The sequence below is a fragment of the Cervus elaphus genome, chromosome 2, assembly GCF_910594005.1.
Source record: "Cervus elaphus chromosome 2, mCerEla1.1, whole genome shotgun sequence".
In the NCBI taxonomy this organism is placed as follows: Eukaryota; Metazoa; Chordata; class Mammalia; order Artiodactyla; family Cervidae; genus Cervus; species Cervus elaphus.
Genome location: NC_057816.1, coordinates 6749920 through 6774722, shown reverse-complemented (window position 1 = coordinate 6774722; position 24803 = coordinate 6749920). Strand labels below are relative to the sequence as shown.

At 43.4% G+C, this 24803-nt stretch overlaps 1 protein-coding gene and 1 non-coding gene across 2 annotated transcripts in view; one reads left to right on the top strand and one right to left on the bottom strand.

The window, feature by feature from the left end:
* The window catches only part of PACS1 (phosphofurin acidic cluster sorting protein 1), a 146151-nt gene that overhangs the window by 7972 nt on the left and 113376 nt on the right, over nt 1-24803 (top strand). The gene's annotated exons all lie outside the window — the stretch shown is intronic.
* Nucleotides 4612-4684, bottom strand: TRNAG-UCC. Its single transcript has one exon. It is a non-coding gene; the product is annotated as a tRNA-Gly (tRNA).

Here is a 24803-nt window from a genome sequence, read left to right as displayed (position 1 = left end):
CTTTTCTTCCCCTGTTTCTGACTTACAGTGCCCAGAAAGCACACCGCATGTGCTTGTTCGTAAATTTCCCCATCCTCTGCCACCCTGGTCTCCTCCCAGAAGGTAATCACTAGCCGCAGCTCAGAGCGATATTTTAAAATGAAAATCAGATCACGTCACTCTTCTGTTCATACTCTCCCCAGTTCATTCATTTAACAGATGCTTGTAGACCAGCCAGTAAGTGCCACAAGCAAAATCCTTCATCTCATCAAGTGTACAATCTGCTGGGGGGAAGATCAGTTAGTTGTTGTTTAGTTGCTAAGTCCTGTCTGACTCTGCAACCCCATGGTTTGTAGCCTCTGTTCAGGGGATTTCCCAGATAAGAATACTGGAACAGATTGCCATTTCCTTCTCCAGGAGATCTCAACCCAGGGATTGAACCTGCCTCTCCTGCCTTGGCAGGTAGATTCTTTACCACTGAGTCACTGGTGGTATCAAGTAACTTGCCATAAGAGATGCTATCAAGTAACTTGCCATCACACATAGAGTAAAAGCCTTCTTCTGACTTTGGAGATACTTCCTAGAGGGGTCCTTCTCAGGGCTTCGACCTCATCTCCACCATGCTGCCCATGCTCGCCTGGCTCCACAGGCTGGGCCCCGGCATGATCGCCCTGCCTCTGGGCTTTTGCACTTGCTGTTCCCTCTGCCTGGATGCCCTGTCCCCCATCATCCTGTGACTGGCTCCTGGGTATCGTTCAGGTCTCAGCTGACCCGCTACTTGGAAAGCTGCCCTCACCTGCCCGGTACATCCTGGGAGTTTAGAAATCTTCACACCAGTTAGCGCCATCTGAAATAATCCTGTCTGTTTACATAGTTACTTTATAGGTGCTTGATAAATATATTTGTCAATGAAGAGTACCTGTTTATTTGTAAAGTTCGTTGAATGAAAGTCTCTCCTACATGGTTCTTTCATTCAGCAAATATTTGTTGAGTGTTTCTGTGTGCCAGGCACTGCTCCAGGTACTGGGGAACCAGCAGCAAGCAGGTTGACGAAGTCCATTCTCTCAGAATGAGTGTCCCAGTGGAGGGAGACAGGTGATAAACCGTAAGTAGGTGTAGAGTGACCAGGCAGGTGGTGAGTAGTGCCATGAAGAGAACCAGAGCGCGGGGGCTGGAGCGGGTTGGGCAGTGTGACCGAGAAGGCCTCTGGTGAGGGGGTGTTTAGGAGGATGCCCAGGTGAAGGGAGCCAGACTGCTGAGCATGCACTGTGTGCACGGTAACCATCAACTCCCCAGGAAGGGAAATCGAGGCCCAGGAAGGGGAAGGCATTTCTGTAGGGCTCCCCAGTTTAGAGGGAGGCGGAGCTGGGATTTGTCTCATGACTCGGGATCTGCTTCTCTGCTTAAACTCGGTGTCCCCTGAGCGCTCTCTGGCTCTCATGATTGATAATGTTTCATGCTTTATACCCTGTAATGTTATCCCCTTGACGGAGGGGCCTGGCGGGCTACAGTCCGTTGGGTCGCAGAGAGTCAGACACAACTTAAGTGACTTCGCACGCACGCCGTAATGTTGGGATTACAGAGTGCTGCTCTGTTGCCAAACTACAGACAGTGAGAGGCTCCGTCGCATAGTGTCTGCAGGTGTCAGTGCTGGAACCAATTGCTGTTTAGTCGCTCAGTCGTGTCCAACTCTTTGCAACCCCACGGACTGCAGCACGCCAGGCCTCCCTGTCCATCACCAACTCCTGGAGCTTTCTCAAACATATGTCCGTTGAGTCGGTGATGCCATCCAGCCGTCTCATCCTCTGTCGTCCCCTTCTCCTCCCGCCTTCAGTCTTTCCCAGCATCAGGGTCTTTTCTAATGAGTCAGCTCTTCGAATCACATGGCCCACCTGTTGGAGCCAGTTAGCCAGGATTTTAATCCTGACTCTTGGTTTACTGTTTGAGTGACTTGGGCAAATTACTTAACCTCTCTAATGCTTCATTTTTCTCATCTGTAAAATGAGCATAATAATTCCCCTACCATTCATGTATTATGAGGATTAAGGGAGATTAATACAAGTTAATTGCTTTTGTGGCACATAGAAAACACTTAATATTACTGTTACTCTTGCTGTCTTTATTGCCAGCCTGGCTTCTCTGTCTCTCCTCGATACCCCTCCAAAAACTGCTTTCTGTCTAGAATCAGGGCTACCTTGTTTGTATTCCGATTTCCTCCCGGGGACCATTAGAAGGTCTTGGGTTCACTGTGGACACAGATCCTGCCAAACCCCAAGCCTAATAGACTAGAAAGTCAAAGGAAAATAGTTTGCTTCTCTGAAGCGGTGGCTGCGTCAGGATCCTGTTTCTACATCCTGCCAGCTTATGTGAACGGAAGAGATGTTTCAGGCCCCGCCTGCAAACCACAACTTTGTTTTGAGCCAACTTGACTTGACAGCTTCCCTATTCTACCTGCTGACTTCTTTAGCTCTGCTTTGGCAGCCAGAAGAGCAACTAAACCGGTTTACAGCTAGCCATTTATCACCAATAAAAGCTGAGTGACTCCTAGGAAAATGAGGATTTAAACAGAGTTGATCTTTTTCTCTTTTCCTTTTTGTGTCTCAGACTATAGAAAAGCTGTATCCTACTTTTATAGGAACACCTGGTAATACGTTTAAGGTCTATCCTGAAGCACGTGGATCTTTGTATACGTGTCGGTTTTCTCCTGTAATAAGCACCAAGACTTTATTTTCCCATTTTGGTTATAAACCTAAAAATATATTTACTTGTTTCTGGTTCTTACTTGAGAATGTATAAAACACGGGCTAACCTCTTCTCCCATGTGGATCGTCAGGATGAATGAGACCCTCATGGGCTTGAAGAGTGTGGACTGGTGCGTGCTGCATAACTATTTTTAAAGTCACGTGTTTGCTTTTTTAGTTTTGTTTTTGCCTTCATTTCTCCCTATAGCTATTGATATGCCTTCTTTCTGCTTTGTTGGTTCTGATATTCTGTGAACTGAAGAACCAGATAGTCAGTATGTTAAGGAAGAATGGGCTCTGAGTCTGAGACTAAGAGTAACGGGGAGTATAATCTGAGAGCCTTAGACCCACAGTGGGGCTGTTCTGCTCACCCCCCGGTCCAGGTTGTGCTCCCCAGGCAGGCTTGCTGGCGAGTTGAGGGTAGGGATTTAATCTTCTCAAGTCTTAGGGGGGCAGAGACCCTACCGAAGATGTAGTTGGAGATACAAGTCACATATTCCTTTGGGGTTGGACTACCATGGACTCGTAAGTAAAGCCCTATATCTAATGCTTAGTTAAATTTGTTTTGATTACCTCTTTTTTACCGATTTTTTTTTTTTTTACAAGTGGTGATACCTTTCTTTGTCCTTGTTGACTTGTTATGCAGAGAAACAAAATAGTTGTAAAATGTTTGAGCATCTCTATTCATGTAGTTGTAAAGTGAGCATCTCTATTCACAGAAATCGTTACCTTAACGTCTTTGGGAAGCCACAGTGAAACTGTGAGTGTGATGGTTGAGTATCTGTAGGCCAGATTTATGTTAGTCATCATTTACTTTGTCTCTACAGGTAGGCCTTTGTTAGGCACTTTCAGCTCATATCCAATAGAACGTGGCAGCATAATCTACCTGAAGTCTGTTGTTTAATAAAATTGTCTCCTTAAAATTGAAATACGTGGGTAGTCCACAGCCTTCGGTCATTGCTGCCATGCATCGTTTTGGCTGTGGATGAAAATGAATAAGCAGCGCTGGAAACCAGGGTCCTCTGGGAACATAAAAACTCTTGTGGCTATTAATGGATTTAATTGTATTTCCTTTCTGCCACCAGGATGTGCAATAACTTGTTTATGCCCTTATCTTTAATGAGGAAAATGGTTCATTAACCATATGCAGTCGCATTATCGCTTTGTTTTTATTACTTGCAGATAATCCCCTCCGTCTTTCCTTTTAAAAAAAAAAAACAAACTTATAAAAAGGAGTGGCCATGATGTTACTAAGCACTGCCCATTGACCTTTTTGGTTGACTTTTCTATCCATGGGGGAAAAGGAAAGTACCATCTCATTGGGGAAACAAAAGCTTGGGTTGGAAATGGGACAGGATCTAAGCTAAGATTTGGCGTAGGATTAGCTTGGTGTGCTTTGGCCTTAGACCAGTGGTGTGTTTACTTACATTCCTGGAGGGCCTCCTCAGGCAATTGCAATTTCCGTGTTAAACGTGAACTGATAAAAGAAAACTGTCTGGTTCAAGTCCATTTAAGAGAATGTTAGAAAAGTGACTGTTGGGGATGGTGGCCCTATCTGAGTTTAGGTTTGGTTTTGTTTTTCTTTGTTTTGTTTGATGCTCATTCAGGTATTTCCTCCTATTCTTATATCTGGAGGAAAAAAGTCAGCAAATTGCTCTAATCTCTTTAAAACCACGTGCCAGAAATGCTTTGGCTCTGGAATCTGGTTTCTGATTTGGCTTTTCCTCACCATGTGGGTTTGGGTCGTCTCTGTGACTTCTCCTCTACCTGATAGTAACTTCATTCGGTTGGTAGATATCACAGACATCAGATGCCTAGTCACCATTTTATTTATTTATTTTTTTATTTTTTCTCTTTATTTGGCCACGCTGCATGGCACGTGGAATCTTAATTTCCTGACTAGGGATCGAACCTATGCTCTCTGCATCGGAAGTGCAGAGTCTTAACCACTGGACCACCAGGAAAGTCACGCCTGGTCATCATTTTAGACACTGAGGAGAGAGCGCTTAATGTATGTATGTGTGTTTGCTCAGTTGTGTCTGACTCTTTGCAACCCCATGAACTGTAGCACGCTGGGCTCCTCTGTCCATGGAATTTTCCCAGCAAGAATACTACAGTGGGTAGCCATACCATTCTCCAGGGGATCTTCCTGACCCAGGGATCAAACCCAGATCTCCTGGATTGGCAGGCAGATTCTTTACCATTGCGCTACCTAGGAAGAGCATTTAATAAATAAAATCCAGCTTTCCTGGAAGTTGGGCTTCCCTCATAAAGAATCCGCCTGCAATGCAGGAGACCCCAGTTCGATTCCTGGGTTGGGAACATCCACTGGAGAAGGGATCGGCCATGCACTCCAGTATTCTTGGGCTTCCCTTGTGGCTCAGCTGGTAAAGAATCCGCCTGCAACGCGGAAGACCTGGGTTTCATCCCTGGGTTGGGAAGATCCCCTGGAGAAGGGAAAGGCTACCCACTCCAGTATTCTGGCCTGGAGAATTCCATGGATTACAGTCCAAGGAGTCGAAAAGAGTCAGACACGACTCAGCGACTTTTACTTTCACTTTCACTTTCCTGGGAGTCACCTTCTCAGGGCAGAGTGGGCAGCAGACAATAAGCAAATGAGTGAGAAAATGATAGGGGATGTCAGATGGGGAAAATTAAAGCAGGAGAGGATTAGATAAGTGAGGCAGAGAGTGTGTGACGACATAAGGTGGTTTAGAAGACCCTCTCAGAGCGGGGGAGTAATGGTGTGGAGCACACACTTAGGCAAGCCAGTGGAGGGAACAGTAAGTACTGGTAGGTTCCAGGAATATCCAGGAGGCCAGTGGGCTGGAGGCAAGTGAATGAGGTGGAGAATAACAGGAGAGAAAGAGAGTGAAGGGACCAGATCTTGTAGGCCTTTGTAGGACTCTGGTGTTGACCTTGAGTGAGATGAGGAAGCCACTGGGATTTCAAGCCAGAGAAGAGACACGATAATGACTTACGTATTAAAATAACCACTCACCCCTGTGTGTAGAAGAGCCCTGTGTAGCAAAGAAGAGCAGGGGCAAAAGCAGGGGGTCCCGTTAGGAGTATGAGAGTGATGTACCAGGAGCTGATGTTGGTTCCAGGCAGGGTGATGGAGAAGATGAGAAGTCATCGGATTCTGGGTATGGTCTTTTTAAGCCTAAAGGATTTGCTTATTTGGGATATGACAGAAGAAACGGATTCAAGGAATGACTTCAAGATTTCATTTAACTTCCTGGTGTCAGTTTTCTGTTTTTCACTTAAAAAAATAATAATTATTGTCATCTCTTTATCGTTAAGTAACATGGTTTGAGAAGAGATCGTGTAACAGAACTCTTCAAAGCTCTTGAGGAACTTTCTTTGTTTCTCCATTTGCCCCTTGTGATTTAACTGGGAGTAAATTTCCTTGGGGATTTACTGGGTAATGGAATAATCCATAGGTTGGTGACTGATTATGTTAAAAATCTAGATAAATTCTTTTAATGCCATAGGCCTTGGTGAAGCTGTTGGAGCAGTGACATCTCACTGTCCCTAATTATTCTGCTGTCATGTTAGTTTGGTCTGGGAGCTCCTCTCTGATCCTCACCTGTTTGATGGTGTTGAATAAGAGAGAGAGCTACCAGTAACAGCCACAGCACATACCCTTTGTCACTAATCCAGTGGAACTGAAAAGTAAAAAACATCTGGTGGGTTCTTTTTTTTTTTTTTTTTAATGACTGGTTTTCTACAGCAGACAGCCTGTCTGTGCTTCCTAGGAGCTGCTCTATAAGGAGGAATCCTGCTGCAGAATGATCTAATTTGTGTAATCTTGAAGGTGGAGCTATTTTTGAAAGAGAACAGAAAAATAATGGAAGCTTTTGCTTGCGAATGCCAGACTGGATCTTACTGACTTAAAAGGAAAAGCACTCAGTTAGATCTTGTAGTCTGAACTCCTGTTTCCCTCCTGTTCTGCTCACCATGTCTAGGTAATATTTATAATAGATACGTTTAGGTGATTGCTGTTGAAAATGGTAGTTGAATTTTTCTTTTCTTCTTTTTTTTTTTAAAAAACATTCTAGATAAGTATTTTACTTGTGATTTAGGTAATGTGCGTAGCATAAAGGAACAGTTATCAAATTCAAGAATTAGGATTCTCTTTACAGTTATTTGATGGTTTGCAGCTGGTTCTCAACACTTGGGATTTTATGGCCCCTTTTCCATCCTGAAGTGAAATTTCCCAGATAATAAGATTTATCGACATGTGTGTACAGTGTCTTAACTGCAATATAAAGGAAACATACAAGGAAAGCTGTCTGTAACACAGCAAGTATTTCTATATGTCGATTCTCCGGAGACACGAGTAAGTGTTCACGGCATGTTGGAAACCATAGCTGTCACGTGCTTGCAGGTACACCTTGGCTGGGCTATGGCACCTGTAAGTAGAGACTGATACGGGTGTACCCTGGGGGCCTCATGATACGTGGTTATATCATTGGTAACATGGTTTTCTAAAGTGGTGAATAAATCTTCATCAGATTCTATACAAAACAAAATACAGTGTTTTCTCTATTTACAGTAGTTACATTGGTTACATTTCTGGAAAATTCAGTGTATATTGATTGGTGAAAAATTAGTGATGTTTCTATGTAAACTCTATTTAAATCTTAGGCTTAGAACATTATAAACTGCTTTTTATTTTCATATGTATATGTCTGGAGACACCAAAGACAAATGTATTATGAAGCTAATGAAACTTAAGCTTCAAGGCCCTTTATGTGTACAGGCTACTTCCATGGCCCTATACCTAACTAAAAAAAAAACTTCTTATTGAAAAAGTATAATATATGGTAGTCCTTGGAAAAGAATATACATCATCAGTACAATTGATGAGTTTTTACAAACTGAACATACCTGCAAAATTAGCACCCATATCAGGAAAGAGCACATTACCAACAGCCCAAAACGTTACCTGGTCCACTTCTAATCACTGCCTCTGCCCGCACCAGAGATGACTAGCATCCTTACTTGTAACTGCATAAGTTAGTTCTGCCTGCGTTGGTTCACTCTTTTTTTTTTTTCATGTTCCAAATGCTGCCACTTTTTGAAAAATTGGAGTATAATTGTTTTCCAATGTTATATTACTTAATGTTGTACAACAAAGTGGATCAGCTGTGTGTGTGCACATATCCCCTCCCTCTTGTACCTTCTCCCCCCGACCCTGTCCCACTCCTCTGGGTCATCACAGAGCACTGAGCTGAGCTCCTTGTGCTATCCGCCAGGTTCCCACTAGCTCTCTGTTCTATACATGGCAGCGTAAGTATTAATATATCAATCCTAGTCTCCCGGTGGCCCCTCCCTGTTCCCTTTCTCCCCTTGTGTCCACTTGCCTGTGTCTCTATTCCTGCCCTGGAAGTAGGTTCATCTGCACCATTCTTCTAGATTCCACATACATGCATTAATACACAATATTTGTTTTTTTTCTTTCTGACTTACTTCACTCTGTATGATAGTCCCTGGGTCTGTTGACATCTCTACAAATGACCTAATTTCTTTCCTTTATGGCTGAGTAATATCCCATTGTGTATATGTACCACGTCTTCTTTATCTATTCATCTGTCGATGGATATTTAAATCACTTCCATGCCCTGGTTGTCGTAAATAATGCTGCAATGAACATTGGGGTACATGTGTGTTTTTGAATTACGATTTTCTCAGAGTATATGCCCAGCAGTGGGATTGCTGGATCATATGGTTCTTCTGTTTTTAGTTTTTCAAGGAGCCTCCATACTGTTCTCCACTGCAGGTGCACTGATTTATGTACCTTGTCTTTTTTTGCTCACCATGATGTTTGTTTGCCTGTGGTTGCAGCTCATGTATTCTTGTTGCTGTATTGTATTCCATTGTTTGAATGTATCTCAAGTTATGTAATCACTGGGCTAGTGCCAGTCATGTGGGAGATTTCCCAGGTCATGTATGGGGCTGCGGTGGCCATTCCTACCCGTCTGCTGGAGGTGATGAGTGCTCTCGTACAGTTTGTTTCATTTCTTTTGAGTAGATAACCAGGAGTGGAATTGATGGGCTGGGTGAGAGTCCCAGGTGGGCCACGTCTCCAGCATCAGTTGCTGTTGTCCTTTTCATTTTAGTTGTTCTGCTCTGGAGGTTGCCCCCGTGGTGTTAATTTGCATGTCCCTGATGATGTTGAGAACCTTTTCCTAAGCTTCCCAACTGTCTGGTATCCTCTTTTATGAACTGTCTGTTCAGGTCATTTGCCCATTTTTCTATTGGGTTGTCTGTTTTTTATTGACTTGTAGAAGTTCTTTTTCTTACAAATATCTTCTCATACTCTGTGGGTTTCCTTTTTACTCTTTCAGTGGTTGTTTGATGAACACAAGTTCTTAATCTTTTTAAATCTGCCCAATTTATCCATTTTCTCCTTTATGTTTAGTGTCTTTGCTGCCCTATTTAAGAAATCTTTTTTTTTTTTTAATTTTAAAAATTTATCTATTCGTTTATTTGTTGCTGCCCAGGCTTGTCTCTAGCTGTGGTGAGTGGGAGCTCCTCTGTAGTTGTGATGCACAGGCTTCTCATTGTGGTGGCTTCTTTTGTTGCAGAGCACGGACTCTAGGCGTGCGGGCTTCAGTAGTTGCAGTTCCTGGACTCTAGAGCACAGGCCCAGTAGTTGTGACCCACAGGCTTAGTTGCTCTGAGGCAGGTGGGATCTTCCCGGACCAGAGATCGAACCCACGTCTCCTATATGGCAGGTGGATTCATTATCACTGAGCCACCAGGGAAGCCCCCTATTTAAGAGATCATAGTACATTCAAGATCATGAAGCTATCCTCTAATATTTTCTTCTCAAGCTGTATTATTTTTCCTTTCACATTTAGATCTACGGTTCATCTGAAATTGAGATCTATGTGTGAAGTGAAGAGTTAAGATACATTCCTCCCACAGGGATCTTCCGTTAACCTTGCACCGTTTATTTAAAAGATCATCTTTTCGATGGAAATGTTCTGTCTTGATTATGATGATGCTTACACATTTGTCAAAACTCGTGAAACTGTACTCTCGAAATGGGTGAATCTTATTATATTAAAGTTGAAAATAAAACTGAACTGAAAAAAAGATGATCTTTTCCACTGTTCTGTGTCACCTTGATTGTACATTACGTGACAGTTTCTGTGTGAGCCCATTTTTAGACTTTCTGTCTGTACGGTTGGTCAGGTTGTGCATGCTTGTACCGGTGTTCCCCCGTCTCTGTTCCTCCATCCTTATAATAGGCCTGTTACTGAGTGATGTAAGTCTTCAGCTCTGTGCTTCTTCATGTTTGCCTTGACTAGTTTTTGCTCTTTCTTTCCTTAGAAGTTTTAGAATCAGTTTTTCAATTTCCCAGATTTTTTTTTTTTTTTTTGAGAATTTTATTAGGATTGCATTGCTCTGTGGATTAATTTGGAGTGAACTGAAATCTTCAAAGTATTGGGTCTTCCAATCCATGAATGTGTCATGTCCTTCCATTCAAATATTTAGATCTTCTTTCATAGATTTTGTACTTTTAACATAGAAGTATTGCAAATCTTTCATCTGTTCTTATGTATTTAATATTTTGAAATCTGAGATGTAATGTTGTAACTGTAATTTTGTGTGCTTTCCTTTAGAGGGCCCTCCAGCTTGTATAAACTTTGGCCCTACAAGACCTAGTTCTGCCCCTGGTTAGGACACTTCCACTTATATGAATGTCAGAAATTATGTAGAAAGGTAGTCATTTCTTAACTGCGCAGGACTCCAAGGAACTGTGGGTTGGAGGAGGCCTGGTATTCTTGTTTTTTCCACCACTGAATGTCAGTGGAGTCCTTAATCCCTGTGACAATCCATAAGGCCCCCTGGGGCCGTCTTCACAACCATTATATTTCAGTTATGATAGTCCATGAAGTAAGTGGGTTTGACTTGTTTTAGGAAGAGACCTAAAATAAGTCAGCAATTTTAAATGGTGTCATCCCTAATCTAGACCTTAAAAATTAGCAAATGCTTAATCTTCACAGACTCCTACTATTTATATAGATAGACTGGTAGAATGGATTGAACACTGGACTTGGAGCCAGAAGAGTTAAATCCTGCCTTGAACAACAGCTGTGATTTGTTACTATTTGAGTCTCCCTCTCATCAGAATGGGCAGAAGTAAAAATGACTGTGGAGCTGACTACCTAGGGGTGTTGGGAAGAACAGATGAGCAATCTGTAGATACCTTCTAAGTCTTCGAGCATCGTGGAAAAGCCCTTGAATTCGTCTGTGAGTTTGCTGTCTTGTTTTTGCTGGGGCTGTAGGCGTGATTACCAAGGTGAAGTCTCTTGAACAATGTGAATCTGCCCAGTTTGGGGTTCTATGAGTGTGGTCACTTTAGAAATAACTTATTTATGGAAAGTGGTGTCTGCCTTTTAAAAGGCGTGTGTTTATAGGAAGGCAGCAAGAATACTGCTCTGCTGGGATTCCTATGTCTTAATTCTGGCTTTCAAAAAGAAAGTTAGCAAACCACTTACTTTTCATTTCCTTCGTCATCTTACTGCTTAGAAATGCTGTGAGGCTTCTGGTAAAATTTAAGCAAATTTTATGTTCCTCATTGAAAGTTTCCATGTGAGCTTAGGTGATATATTACTATAGTCAAATTCTCATGCATATTAATACACTATAACCCTGGGCTTCCAGCCAAAGGATTGAAAAATCCCTGGCCTGTTACCGGATGGAAAGGTGATAAGATTTTGGAATGTTAAGTTGTGAGAGAGGAAGGATACTGTCTATGCAGTTTTAATAAGGAATAGACTTAATACTTGTATAATACTGAATTACAGTGTAATCTCCTCACTTCCCCCATGACCTTAAGTCTCTGTAGTTAGTATTACCTCTGGAGTGCACCTTCTCATACACACAGATGCTTGCTTTCTATTTATTTATTTGTGTATTTTGCCACACCCCGCAGCATGCAGGATCTTAAGTTCCCTGACCAGCGATCAAACCCATGACCTCTGCAGTGGAAGCATGGGGTCTTAACCACTGGACCGACTGCCGGAGAAGTCCTCATATGCTCGTTTTAATTACATTTTGGTTTCACTTGAAGTTTCAGCATTTGATTATTTTCCAGTCTGGTTTTATTTTTTAACTAGTCCACTTCCCCTTACTAGTTTGTTTTCCCTAGTTGTCATATTTATTTCTAGTCAAAGTTATGCACATATTTTAGAGTCAGCTAGTTCTACAAGGCTTCTTTCAAAAGCCATCTTTGGTTATTATCTGGTGAATTCCAGATGTGGAAGATGGTTTGGCTTGTTCACCATCACCTCATTCTCTCAGTAAAATTGTAATTTTGGTTAGACGATTCTTCAGGGCTTGTGTTATTATGATTCGAGAAAAGCAAGTCACTGTTGAGTTTCATCGCCAACTATGATTTGCCTTTCCTGGCCAACATTTAGATTTCCCAAGCACTCATAACCATCTTTTTTAGGTTTGTTTGATGATAGCTAATGTTAATTGGATGCATAATATGTACTAGGTGCTGCACTAATTGCCGTCCGTGTGTGAGTTCATTTAATTGTCAGACAGGTAGAGGTGTGCAGAGGGGTCAGGTAACTTGCTGAGGAAAGCGACATTGCCAGAGTCCAGACCTTGGCAGTCTGGCCTCAGGATCTATGGTCTAAACTCCTGTGCTGCACTTTTTTTTACTTTCTATTAATATGCACTTCAACATTTTTAAAAATTGAGTTAAAATGTGAATGCAGTGAAGTGTACAGATCTTGGGGTTATAGTTGGATGAGTTTTGACAAAAATATACATTCATATAACCAACACCTTAATCAAGAATTGTTATCACTTCCAGTCAGTCCCCACCTCTCATAGGCACTTACTGCTCTGGTTTATAGTGTCATAGGTTATGTTTGTCTGTTCTTGAGTCTCATATAAGTGAAATCATATACTACATATTCTTGTGTTAACCTTCTTTTTCCAGATGCATCCACATTGTGTGTTAGTGGTTCATTCTTTTTTATTACCAGATAGTGTTTCGTTGAAGCAAATACTAAAATTTGTTTATCTGTTCTCCTGTTGATGGAACAATGGGTTGTTTGCAGTAGTTTTTTTTTTTTAATTTAAAAAATTTATTTATTTTTACTTATTTATTGGCTGTACCATGCAGCATGTGGGATTTTTAATTCCCCAACCAAGGATTGAACTCGTGCCCCGGATTGAACTCGTGCCCCCTGCACTGGAAGGCAGAGTCTTAACTACTGGACCACCAAAGAAGTCCCAGCAGATTTTGGCTTTTATTTATAAAGCTGCTGTGAACGTTCGTGTGCAGGTCTTTTGTGGAGTTACACTTTCCTTTCTTTGTGAGTAAATCCTTAGCAGTGGAATGGTTTATCCTTAACTTTCTGAGAAACTGTTGGTTTATAAGAAGTGGTTGCGTCACTTGACATTCTCATTTACTGTGGCAGATTCTAAGGTGGCCCCGTGACCCCCGTCCCCTGGTATTTACGCTTTAGTGTAACCCCTCCCTTTGAGAGTGGGTGGGATGTGTGACTTGCTCCTTCCTAATAGAAAATGACTGAGGTGATGGGATGGATGTGACTGTGTAACCTCACAGGCAGCTTCAAGTCCACAGGCAGTGGGAAATGTGACCCCCGGTTCAGGAACCCATGAAGAACTGAATGTTCTTCATTGCCAACAAGCAGATGAGCTTGGACACAGATCCTGCCCTGCTCAAGCCTCATGTGAGACCACAGCCCCAGTGGGCATCTTGATTGGAACCTTGCAGAGGACTCAGCCCAGCCACAGGTGGACTTCTATCCTCCTGAAACTGTGAGATGTTGGCATGTGTCGTCGTCAGCTGCTACATTTGTGGTCATATTGTGTGCAGCAGTAGGTAACTCATTCAAACAGCATACAAACGTTCCTGTTGCTCCACATTTCCACCAGCATTTCATTTTGTCAGTCTTTTTTCATTTTAGCCATGTGAACAGATCTGAGATGTTCGCTCCTTGTGATTTTAATTTGCATGACTAACTGGATTTCCCCGGTGGCTCAGTGGTAAAGAATCTGCCTGCCAATGCAGGAGACTTGGGTTCAGTCCCTGGGTCAGAAAGATCCCCTAGAGAAGGAAATGGTAACGCACTCTAGTATTCTTGCCTGGAGAATTCCATGGGTAGAGAAGCCTGACAGGCTACAGTCCATTGGGATCACAAAGAGTCGGACACAACTGAGCAACTAACAGTTACTTACATTTACATCTATATTTATATTTTACCACCATTTATTCTATGCTATTCTTATAAAAACAGAACAGCTTTCTCTAAATTAGTCTTTATGAGCCATTTGAGACTAAGTTATGTATATGATTCCCTCTTTCCTGAAACATTCCCCTGAATCAAGTGCACTCCTAAATAACTACTGCATTCCCTCTTCGGCAGGTCGTTAGTTAGCATCAATAAAACCCTTCTCTCCAATCCACAGACCCTGCTCACATTTTGCCAGCTGCCCAGCAGCCCCTCCTTTTGGTTTTGGTCCAGGATCCCACCATGGAACACGCATTGGGTTTAGTCGTCAGGTCTTTGCGTGTCCTCCACTCTGGGATAACCCCTCAGTTCTTTCCTGTCGTCCGTGTCCCCAGCAGCTGTGTGTTCAGGAGGATGATCTGCAAGCTGAGTCTATTACTGTTTCCTCATGCCCAGTCGCAGGTCGTGATGCTTCGATAATCTCAGTCCGTCCCATCATAGAGCACATGGTGGTAACTAGTCCTGTTACCGGTGATGTTGACCTTGATCATCTGGTCGTGTTGGTGTCTGTGTGGCATCTCTGATTTTCTGCTTGTAAAGGCATTGTTTTTCTTTTTGTAACTGATGAGTATTTTGTGTGGAGACATTTTAAGATCATGTCAATATCCTGTTTCTCATCAGACTTCAAACTTACCAGCGTTAGTGTTTTGCCTGAAACAGCAACAACTCTGTGTTTGCCAAATGGTGTTTTTTTGTTTACATTATTCCGTCTACATTTATAAATTGTTCTGTTGTAAGGGTAAGCCTTTCTCATCTCCTTCCTTCCTCCCTCCCTCGCTCCCTTTCTTTCTTTTAGTATAGACTAATGGATTTGTGATTTATTCATTGTGTTGTAATTTACTAGTATTATGATTTATTTTGATGCTCAGACTACCCCAGATTTGGTCAGTGAGAGCTGTTTCAAGCTGTTTCCCTTTTATACGTCCTTTGTATTCTTTGAACACTTCTGATTTTTCTAGAACAAGATGTTCCATGCTTATCTTGTGTTTTCCGTGTCCTGGCCCAGGAGCCTGCCACTCCTCTAAGGAGTCCTGGTTCTGTTAGTGGAGGATGGTATTTAGAAACCAAGATTAGGAGTTTGTTGTGCTCACTCTTAGAGGATGTCATTGCTTCTAGATGTGCTCAGAAGATGGAGCCTGGAAATGTGCGTAGCTACAGCACGTACCACCCCCCCCCCCCCCACACACACAGAGTTTCTCTATTTCTGTAGAAAACCCGGATTTTTTTTTTTAAACTATAAAATACCCCGAGTTCAAACTAACACCTTCAGTTCCCATCTAACACCTCGGGGTGCTCTCCAGCCCTGTCGCTTCCCATGTTTGCTAGTGCCTTTTCCAAGAGTGAGGAGTCTGGCTTTCATTATCCTTAACATATTTACTTACTTGCTGATTGTAAGTGATCTCCCAACTCCCCTGGCCTTCTCCCTGCTCTGCCGTGTCTACGCCCTGCCCCAGCGCGCCCTGGGTCCTTGAGCACTAGCAGGCACAAGTTGGGGAACGGGGAGCCTGGCAGTAGACTTCTTAACCTTGACACTCAAGACAGCAGAGGTGGAAAGGGAGAAGCAACCCAGTTTACTCCATAAAATCTTAAGTAGTATTTGTTTCAGTTATTTACTCTTGTGTGGGAAAAAAAAAAAAAAGCCACTCTGAACGTTAGCTGCTTAAAATTTGAAGTGTTCTTTGGCACACAGATCTGCAGTTTAGGCTGAGCTCGGCAAAGATCCTCCGCTCCACTCGAGGTCAGTTGGGCAGCTTGGAGGCTGGGGGCTGGAATCTGGTGCGAGCTTTTTTACTCAGCTCTCTGACAGCCTGGGCTCCTGCTGGGACGCCTAGAGGTGGCCTTCCCGTGTGGCTGTTTGGCTTCCTCACATCGTGGTGTCTGGGTTCCCAGGGCTGGCATCACCAGAGAGAGAGAGAGCCAGGTGGAAGCCGTATTGCCTTTGCTCACATGACCTGGGACATTAGAAGCGAATCACTAAATCCAGCCCATATTCAAGGGGATCTTTGTTTTCTGCCTTTTCATGAGAGGACTATCAAAGAATTTTTAGACATGTTTTAAAACCAGTTTAGTATTAATATTTTAAAATGTTTTCTGAATGAATGAGAGATTCTTTCATTTGTACAGTTGAATTCTTTTTTTAGTACTTTTCATTCATTTTGTTTAAAAGTTAAAAAATATATCTGTATATGCTTTTGTGGGTGTGCTAAGTCACTTCAATCATGTCCGATTCTCTGCGACCCTATGGACTGTAGCCCGCCAGGCTCCTCTGTCCGTGGGATTCTCCAGGCAAGAATACTGGAGTGGATCTTCATGCCCTCCTCCAATGGGTCTTCCCAACCCAGGGATGGAATTTGCGTCTCTTAAGTCTCCTGGGTCGGCAAGCAGGTCCTTTGCTACTTTAGGTGCCACCTGGGAAGCCCTATATGTGCTTTTACGTAGATTCATAAAAGAAATTGTATAGGATACATATCATGTAAATCTGTGTATATATATGTATTGTTTATTGAAGTCTGTTGTTTCTTTGTTTTGTTTCTTTGTTTTGTTTCTTTTGTCTTCTCCTTGCTCTTCACTTTCTCATTTTCCATTACTCCCTACCAGCTAACTCATTTATATCCTTCCATATTTTTCTCCATGGAACGTCCTAGGTGGCTCAGTGGTAAAGAATCCACCTGCCAATACAGGAGTCCTGGGTTCGATCCCTGGATCAGGAAGATCCCCTGGAGGAGGAAATGGTAACCCACTCCAGTATTCTTGCCTGGAAAATCCCATGCACAGAGGAGCCTGGCCGGCTACAGTCCATGGGGTCGCCAAAGAGTCAGACATGACTTAGCAACTAAACAACAGCAACATATTTTTTCTCCATACTCGTGTATACACACACACACAGAGTGACTGGGGATATCCTTTAAAAAATGGAGTCATATTGGAACTGATTTTTGCATCCTTTCTCATTGAGCACCTTGTAGAAATTCCTGTTAAGTCAAGAGATTTTATTCTGTTTTGTTCTTCTTAAGGGCTGCACATCTTCTGTTTTCTGATTTGGTTATTTGGCCGTGAAAGGATAGAAGACTAAGCTCAAGAAATAGGAATGGAGAGGGACAGGCTTTAAGGAAAAGGAAGTCGGGAAGAGAGAGAGGAGTATTCGGTTGGTATTCCCGGGGTCTCAGACCAAACGAGCCACAGAAGGGGACGGGAGGTTGGAAAAATGCTGTGGGGAGGCATATTAATGGATTTTATCTGAGAAATGAGTGTTTCTGTGTACATTAAAATTGCCTACCAGGCATCTGAAGGCACCGGACAGGCACTCTGGTCCAAGGAGAGGATTGGGGCTGAAAGACAGAGCTGTGAAGTGGGTGATCGCTTGAGGGAGAGCTGTGCTTGGCCAATATGTGCTGTTCGCGGGAGACTTAATGACACCAGGGTCCTGTGTGTTTATAGCTGATGCATTGCGTTCTGTCTATTTTTCTGGAAGCAGAGTTTTTATTTTCATTTTATGTAGTGTGGACTGAGAGAACCTTCTGCTAAATAGAGCTGTGAGTTTGCTAGTCTTTTGGAGACATGTAAGACATTGAAAATTTGAAACCAGAGATGCCTGATGGGAACTTCCTTAATCTCTTCTCTCGGATCGAACCAGCCCAGGCTGCATGAGGTAATTAATGTCATTGAATGGCTGAAGAAAGGTTTTTTTTTTTTTTTTTCCCCTCTTTCCTTTTATGTTAGAGAACGGATTTGTAATACAGCTAAGTAATGGATGCAAAATGAATAGAGCAGACAAATGATTCTGCCGAGGCTCTAGAGCTGATTACCACACCAATTCCTTTGGGATGATGATGGTGATGATGTTTAAAATACTGACTTGAAGTCAGCAGTGGAGAATTAAAATGCCATGTCCTTTTAGGGAACAAAAGTCTTGTTCTCCATACCCCCACTGGCTCCTGAACAGTTGAGGGGTGATTGTTCTTATTTTCTACTTTTAGATTCGGTTCCTGAAGCTCGAAGCTAGGCTAGCCCACAAGTTCCATGTCGATGGTAAAGTTGAAATGATAAACACCTTCAGATTTAATTTTGATGGGGGATGTGGAGAGAGTGAAGGGTGCTCTCGTTATTGTTCTTTCTCTTTGGTCTCCCCCCCCCCGCCCCCCTCAAAATAACGTCTATAGACAACACCAGATGTCAACTGTTTGTGAAGTGTGCTCAGAAAACTACCAAAGTGAGTATGGTACAGGCTTGGCCATAAAGAGCTCATTGTCTTGGTGGAAACAGCTGACAGTTGTACAAAGCAAGCTGAAATCAGCCGCACACAGAGATACATGCTGTGGTGATACAGGAGAAGAGGGCATTAATTCCTCTATAGAACCTGGCATTTGAACTGGAATTTTTGCTTTCAGCTTCTTGATGTGGGAAATTTCAGAAATATACCAAAGTAGAGAAAGCGTGATGAATCCCTGTGACCTCACCTCCCAGCTTCATTATCAGCTCAAGGTTGTTTCATCTGTATCCCCACCTCCTACCCGACTCGCACCTCCAGATTATTGAAGCACATCCCAGATGACACAGGATTTCTGCTATAACAATTTCAACATATCTCTAAGGAGTAGGGGCACATTTTAGAAGCATATAACTACAATGCCTTTACCCCTCGTAAAATAATTGACAGTAAGTCCCTAATATTGACTCCTTATAGTGAGGTGGACTGTACTTTATAGAGAGAAGACTTTTCTAGTGGGAGGAATTTTGTTACTGGGAGGAAGGGAATTCAGGTTGCGGGGAACAGTCTCTGCAGAAGCAGGGAAATATGCGTACGTGACAGGTGGTAAGAGTCTGGCTTAGGGCTGCAGCGATGGACGTGGAGAGAAGATGGCAGAGAGGAGTCAGTGTGGAGGAAGAGTCAGTGGGATTGTACTGTTGCGGACAGCAGGTGTATCGTCCCTCTCTTTCTGGGTAGCAGTGCTGAGTGGTCATTTCGAGCCATACAGAACAGGGAGGGCAGACCATGTCCTACTCCCAGCCAGGGTTTTATAAATGAAGTTTTGGGCACACAGCCACATCCTTTCACGGGCATATGGTCTACAGCTGCTCTTGCCCCACAGAGGCAGAGTTGAGTGGTTGCAGCAGACACCCTATGACCTGCAAAGTCTCAGATACTTACTGTTTAGCCCTTTATTTATTTATCATTTATTTTTATTAGTTGGAGGCTAATTACAGTATTGTAGTGGTTTTTGCCATACATTGACATGAATCAGCCATGGATTTACATGTATTCCCCATCCCGATCCCCCCTCCCACCTCCCTCTCTACCCGATCCCTCTGGGTCTTCCCAGTGCACCAGCCCTGAGCACTTGTCTCATTCATCCAACCTGGGCTGGTGATCTGTTTCACCCTTGATAATATACATGTTTCAATCTGTTTAGCCCTTTAGAGAAAAAGTTTGCTGACCCTTGGTCTAAAAGAAACTGGGTCCTGGGTTTAGTGCTTTCAGAAGGCTATGTTGAATGTTCTGGTGAGGAGCAGCTGTGGCTTTGTGAGGCTTAGGAGTGAGAAGGGTGGGAATTTGTTTAGTTCTGACTTCATCATTCACTCGATAGCCTGAGAAAGTCCATATCTCTAAGAATTTCTCTGTTTGATTTGATCTTGTTTGTTGTCTTTCCTACCAGTCAGGGATTTTTGCCTGTTTTTTTAGCTACTCCATCCCCAGGGTCTGGCTTAATGTCAGACACTTAGCAAGCACTCAGTAAATAATTGTTGAATAAATAGGTGAATGCATTTTTTTTTTTCTGCTCTTCTGCATTAGATACATTTGGAGCTTCTTGGGGGACAAGAAGGATGTATTCGTAGGTGACGATGCTATTATGTAGAATGCATTATAATTTTCTGCCACCAAAGTTTAGGACAGTGTTTCATCAATACAATAGAGTCTTGAGCAGCAACTAAAACTAGTAATTATGAAGAGTGTAGAAATGTGAGAACATGTTTATAATGGGTCAAAATCTTATGCACACTGCCTCTCTGAAATATATATGAATATGGACAAAGACTGGAAAATAATGCAAAATGAAATGATTGTTTTAAGACAGTGGATTTTTGGGATAGTTTTTCTCTCTGGATTTTTCTTTAATGCTGCTGTTTTCTCATATATTCAATAATGGTTTTAAAAATGTGTAATTTTTCTATGCCTTCCACGCCTGCCCCATGCACATACTTCTGCAGCATGTCCAGAAATATAACCATTAGTTTGGGTCACAAATAATGCAGTAATCAGAAATTAGAGTTAGTATTGGGAAGGTGGGTGGGCATTATGGGTGCATGTTTCACTTTATCCCCTGGGTAAACTGCTACCGCATACCTCCCAGTAGGATATGCCTGTGAGCTTTCTTGGCTGGAGTCTATATATAAGCTTACATTTAGACAGAAGCCCTCTTATTTGAAAGGGAACATGAATGGGCATGGTAGGAAGGAGTGGTCTGGGTGAGAATGTCTTACGTTTGCATTTTCTGAGAGCTGGGCTCCCCCTTCCTCTTATTCTGAGATGCATGGTCTGCCTGGTTTTTCTTTTTCCACATTTTCTTGGGGATATAGTCATTTGGGGCAGTCATATGGTTTTCTCATTTCACTTTCAGGCTGCCTTTAAAAACGTGAATAGGGGCTTACCTGGTGGTCTAGTGGTTGAGACTCTGCCTTGCAATGCAGGGGGCACCAGGTCAGTTCCTGGTCAGGGAACTAAGGTTCCACTTGCTGTGGGATGTGGCCCCCCCAAATTTTTTTTTTAATTATAAAAGGAAATCCATGGATAAATCTTTTCTTTGTTCTTCAGTTTCTCCATGTGCGAAATCGTTGTTCTCTATACATCTTCCAAGGATGTGGTGAGTTTACAACCCTTTTATTTAAATAGGTGTTTGTGTTTGTTCTACACATTGATGTTTCTAGGTTATATAGAGTTGGTACTTCAGCCTCTAGACTTTGTCTGAGTGTCTCATCAGGTGCTAGAATTCTACATTGCAAAACAAGATACAGAAAGATCTCACAATTTCAGAAGTCTACTCTTTAAGGGAATGTTACTCCCTTGAGAGTAATGGGGCTTCGCAGGTGGCTCACTGGTAAAGAATCTGCCAAGCAGGAGACCTGGGTTTGATCGCTGGGTTGGGAAGATCCAGGGAAGGAAATGGCAACCCACTGCAGTATTCTTGCCTGGGAAATCCCATGGACAGAGGAGCCTGATGGGATACAGTTATTGGGTCGCAAAGAGTCAGACATGACTTGGCTACTAAACTCACACCAAAGAGAGTAATAATTAAAATATCACCTCTCAGGTTTAGCGAATGGGAAGATGGTGAAGTATCTTTTCTCAGTTCATTCAAGGTAAAAACCAGAGTCTTTCTAGTGGTCTGCAGGAGCCGATGTGATAAGACTGCCTGCCCGGGGCGCCCCCCTCCCCGACTTGGACCACCTGCCGCTTCTTCATGGGTCACCCATTCTCACGTGGGCCTGTTGCACTTCCTTGGGAATACCAGACGTGGCCTGCCTCTCTGCACTGCCTCTGCCAGCCGGACAGAGGGCTCGTTCTCATTCTTTGTTTGCTCAAGTGTCACCTTCCCAGCGAGGCCTGCCCTGAGCCCTCCTTCCCCCACACTGTTCCTGCTGCTTTTGGTCCATAGCATTTGTCAATCTCTAACACACTATGTAATTTCCTTATGTGTTACGTTTGTTGTTTACTGTCTCCTCCCATCTCATTGGAACTGAGAACTTCCAGATGTACAAGCTGGATTTAGAAAAGGCAGAGGAACCAGAGATCAAATTGGCAACATCCATTGGATCATAGAAAAGGCAAGGGAATTCCAGAAAAACATCTGCTTGATTACGACGCTAAAGCCTTTGCCTGTGTGGATCACAACACACTGTGGAAGATTCTTTTTTTTTTTTTTTTTCAGTGGGTTTTGTCATACATTGATGTGAATCAGCCATAGATTTACACATATTCCCCATCCCAATCCCCCCTCCCACCTCCCTCTCCACCCGATTCCTCTGGGTCTTCCCAGTGCACCAGGCCCGAGCACTTGTCTCATGCATCCCACCTGGGCTGGTGATCTGTTTCACCATAGATAGTATACATGCTGTTCTTTTGAAGTTGTGGAAGATTCTTAAACAGACGGGATACCAGACCACCTGACCTGCCTTCTGAGAAACCTGCATGCAGGTCAAGGACCAACAGTTAGAACCAGACATGGAACAGTGAGCTGATTCCAAATTGGGAAAAGAGTACATCAAGGCTGTATATTGTCACCCTGCTTGTTTAACTTACATGCAGAGGATATCATGTGAAATGCCAGACTAGATGAAGCACAAGCTAGAATCAAGATTGCTGGGAGAAATATCAATAACCTCAGATATGCAGATGACACCACCCTAATGGTAGAAAATGAAGAACCAAAGAGCCTCTTGACGAAGGTGAAAGAGGAGAGTGAAAAGCTGACTTAAAAGTCAACATTCAAAAAACTAAGATCATGGCGTCCAGTCCCATTACTTCATGGCAAATAGATGGGGAAATGATGGAAACAGTGAGACTTTATTTTCTTGAACTCCAAGTTCACCGTGGACAGTGACTGCAGCCATGAAATTAAAAGACACTTGCTCCTTGGAAGAAAAACTATGACAGATCTAGACAGTGTGTTAAGAAGCAGAGACATCACTTTGCTGACAAAGGTCTGTATAATCCAAGCTATGGTTTTTCTAGTAGTCATGTACGGATGTGAGAGTTGGATCATCAAGAAGACTGAGCACCAAAGAATTGATACTTTCAAATTGTGGTGCTAGAGAAGACTCTTGAGAGTCCCTTGGACAGCAAGGAGATCAAACCAGTCAGTCCTACAGGAAATAAGCCCTGACTATCCATTGGAAGGATTGATGCTGAAGCTGAAGTTACAATATTTTGGCTAAGTGATGCGAAGAGCCAACTCATTGGAAAAGACCCTGATGGTGGGAAAGATTGAGGGCAAGAGGAGAATGGGGTGACAGAGGATGAGATGGTTGGATAGCATCAATGACTCAAAGGACATGAGTTTGAGCAAACTCTGGGAGATGATGAAGGACAGGAAGGTATGCTTCAGTCCATGGGGTTGCAAAGAGTTGGACATGACTGAGTGACTATACAACTCCTCTCCCAGCTGGAATGGAAGCTCCATGAGGGTAAGGATTTTTGTTGGTTTGGTTCACTGTTGCACCCCTAGTGGCTAGAGTAGGGTCAGCTGCACAGTAGGTGCTTGGTAGAAGGAAATGGCAGCCCCCTCCAGTACTCTTGCCTGGAGAATCCCATGGACAGAGGAGCCTGGCAGGCTACAGTCCATGGGGTCACGAGAGTCGGACATGACTTAGCAACTAGAGAGAGAGAGAAATATTTTTCGAATGTTTGCAGTTTCTGGGACCCTGAGTTTCACTTTCCAGTTGGAGTCTTACTTACATGATTGTTATTACTCTACCATCTTGACTCCAGGGATGCTCTGTTCCCCCTTTAATGAAAAAGATGAAAACGTCTTCTCTTGGTTCTGCCTTGGTGTAACTGAGATTGGCGGGGAGTTCAAGGAAACGTTTTGAGTGCTAAGAACAATGAACAAATGAGTACAGAAGATGCAAGGAGTGTAATAGTCTAGTTTACAGTGATGACTCTGGAATCTGCCATAGTTAGCTGGCTCTGGTATCTTACATGCCCTGTGCTAGTCTCCCTTCTTCTGAGAAATCTACTCTTGGCCTCAACCAACCTGTGCTGACCTTGTCTAGATCTCCAGCCTGTGGCTTCATCTTACCATCCTCGGCTGAGGCGCTCCCTGCTGGGGCATCTTCACAGCTGTCATTGAGGCCAGCAGAACTCTTGTTTTGTTGGGCCACCATGAGAAATAGCACAGGCTGAGTCTCTTAAACAGCAGATGTTTGTTTCCTTGCAGTTCTGGAAGTCCAAGATCGAGGTGCCATCAGGGCTGCATTCTGGTAGAACCTCCCGCCCTGGCTTGCAGAGAGCCCCCTCCTCGCCGTGTCCTCCTGTGGCCTTGCTCTCCGTGCGCTCCGAGGGGAGATCAAAGGTGTCTCGGTCACATCCGACTCTTTTCAACACCTTGGACCGTAGCCCACCAGGCTCCTCTGTCCGTGGGATTCTCCAGGAAAGAGTACTCGTTGGGTTGCCATTTCCTCCTCCAGGAGATCTTCCTGACCCAGGGATGGAACCCACGTCTCCTGCGTCTCCTCCATTGGCAAGTAGATTCTTTACCACTGAGCCACCTAGGAAGCCCCTGGTATCTGTTACTCTTCTTATAAGGACACCAGTCCTGTTGGCTTAGGGCCCCACCTAATGACCTCACTTAACCCGAATTTCTTCCCTAAAGGCCCTGTCTCCAAACGCAGTCATCTTGGAGGTCAGGGCTTCAAGATGAGAACTGGGGGTGTGGGTAGGGGAGGAGACACAGTTCAGTCCATAATTGTCATTGCTCTTACTGGAGCGAATAGCATTATGCTTCATTCAGGTGAGACAGCACACACGTGGTATGGCCTTCTCTAATATTTTAAGTTCAGTTCAGTTGCTCAGTCGTGTCCGACTCTTTGCGACCCTATGAACCGCAGCACACCAGGCCTCCCTGTCCATCACCCACTCTTGGAGTCCACCCAAATCCATGTACACTGAGTCAGTGATGCCATTCAACCATCTCATCCTCTGTTGTCCCCTTCTCCTCCTACCCTCGTTCTTTCCCAGCATCTTTTTTTCCCAGCATCCCAGGGTCTTTTCAAATGAGTAAGCTCTTCGCATCAG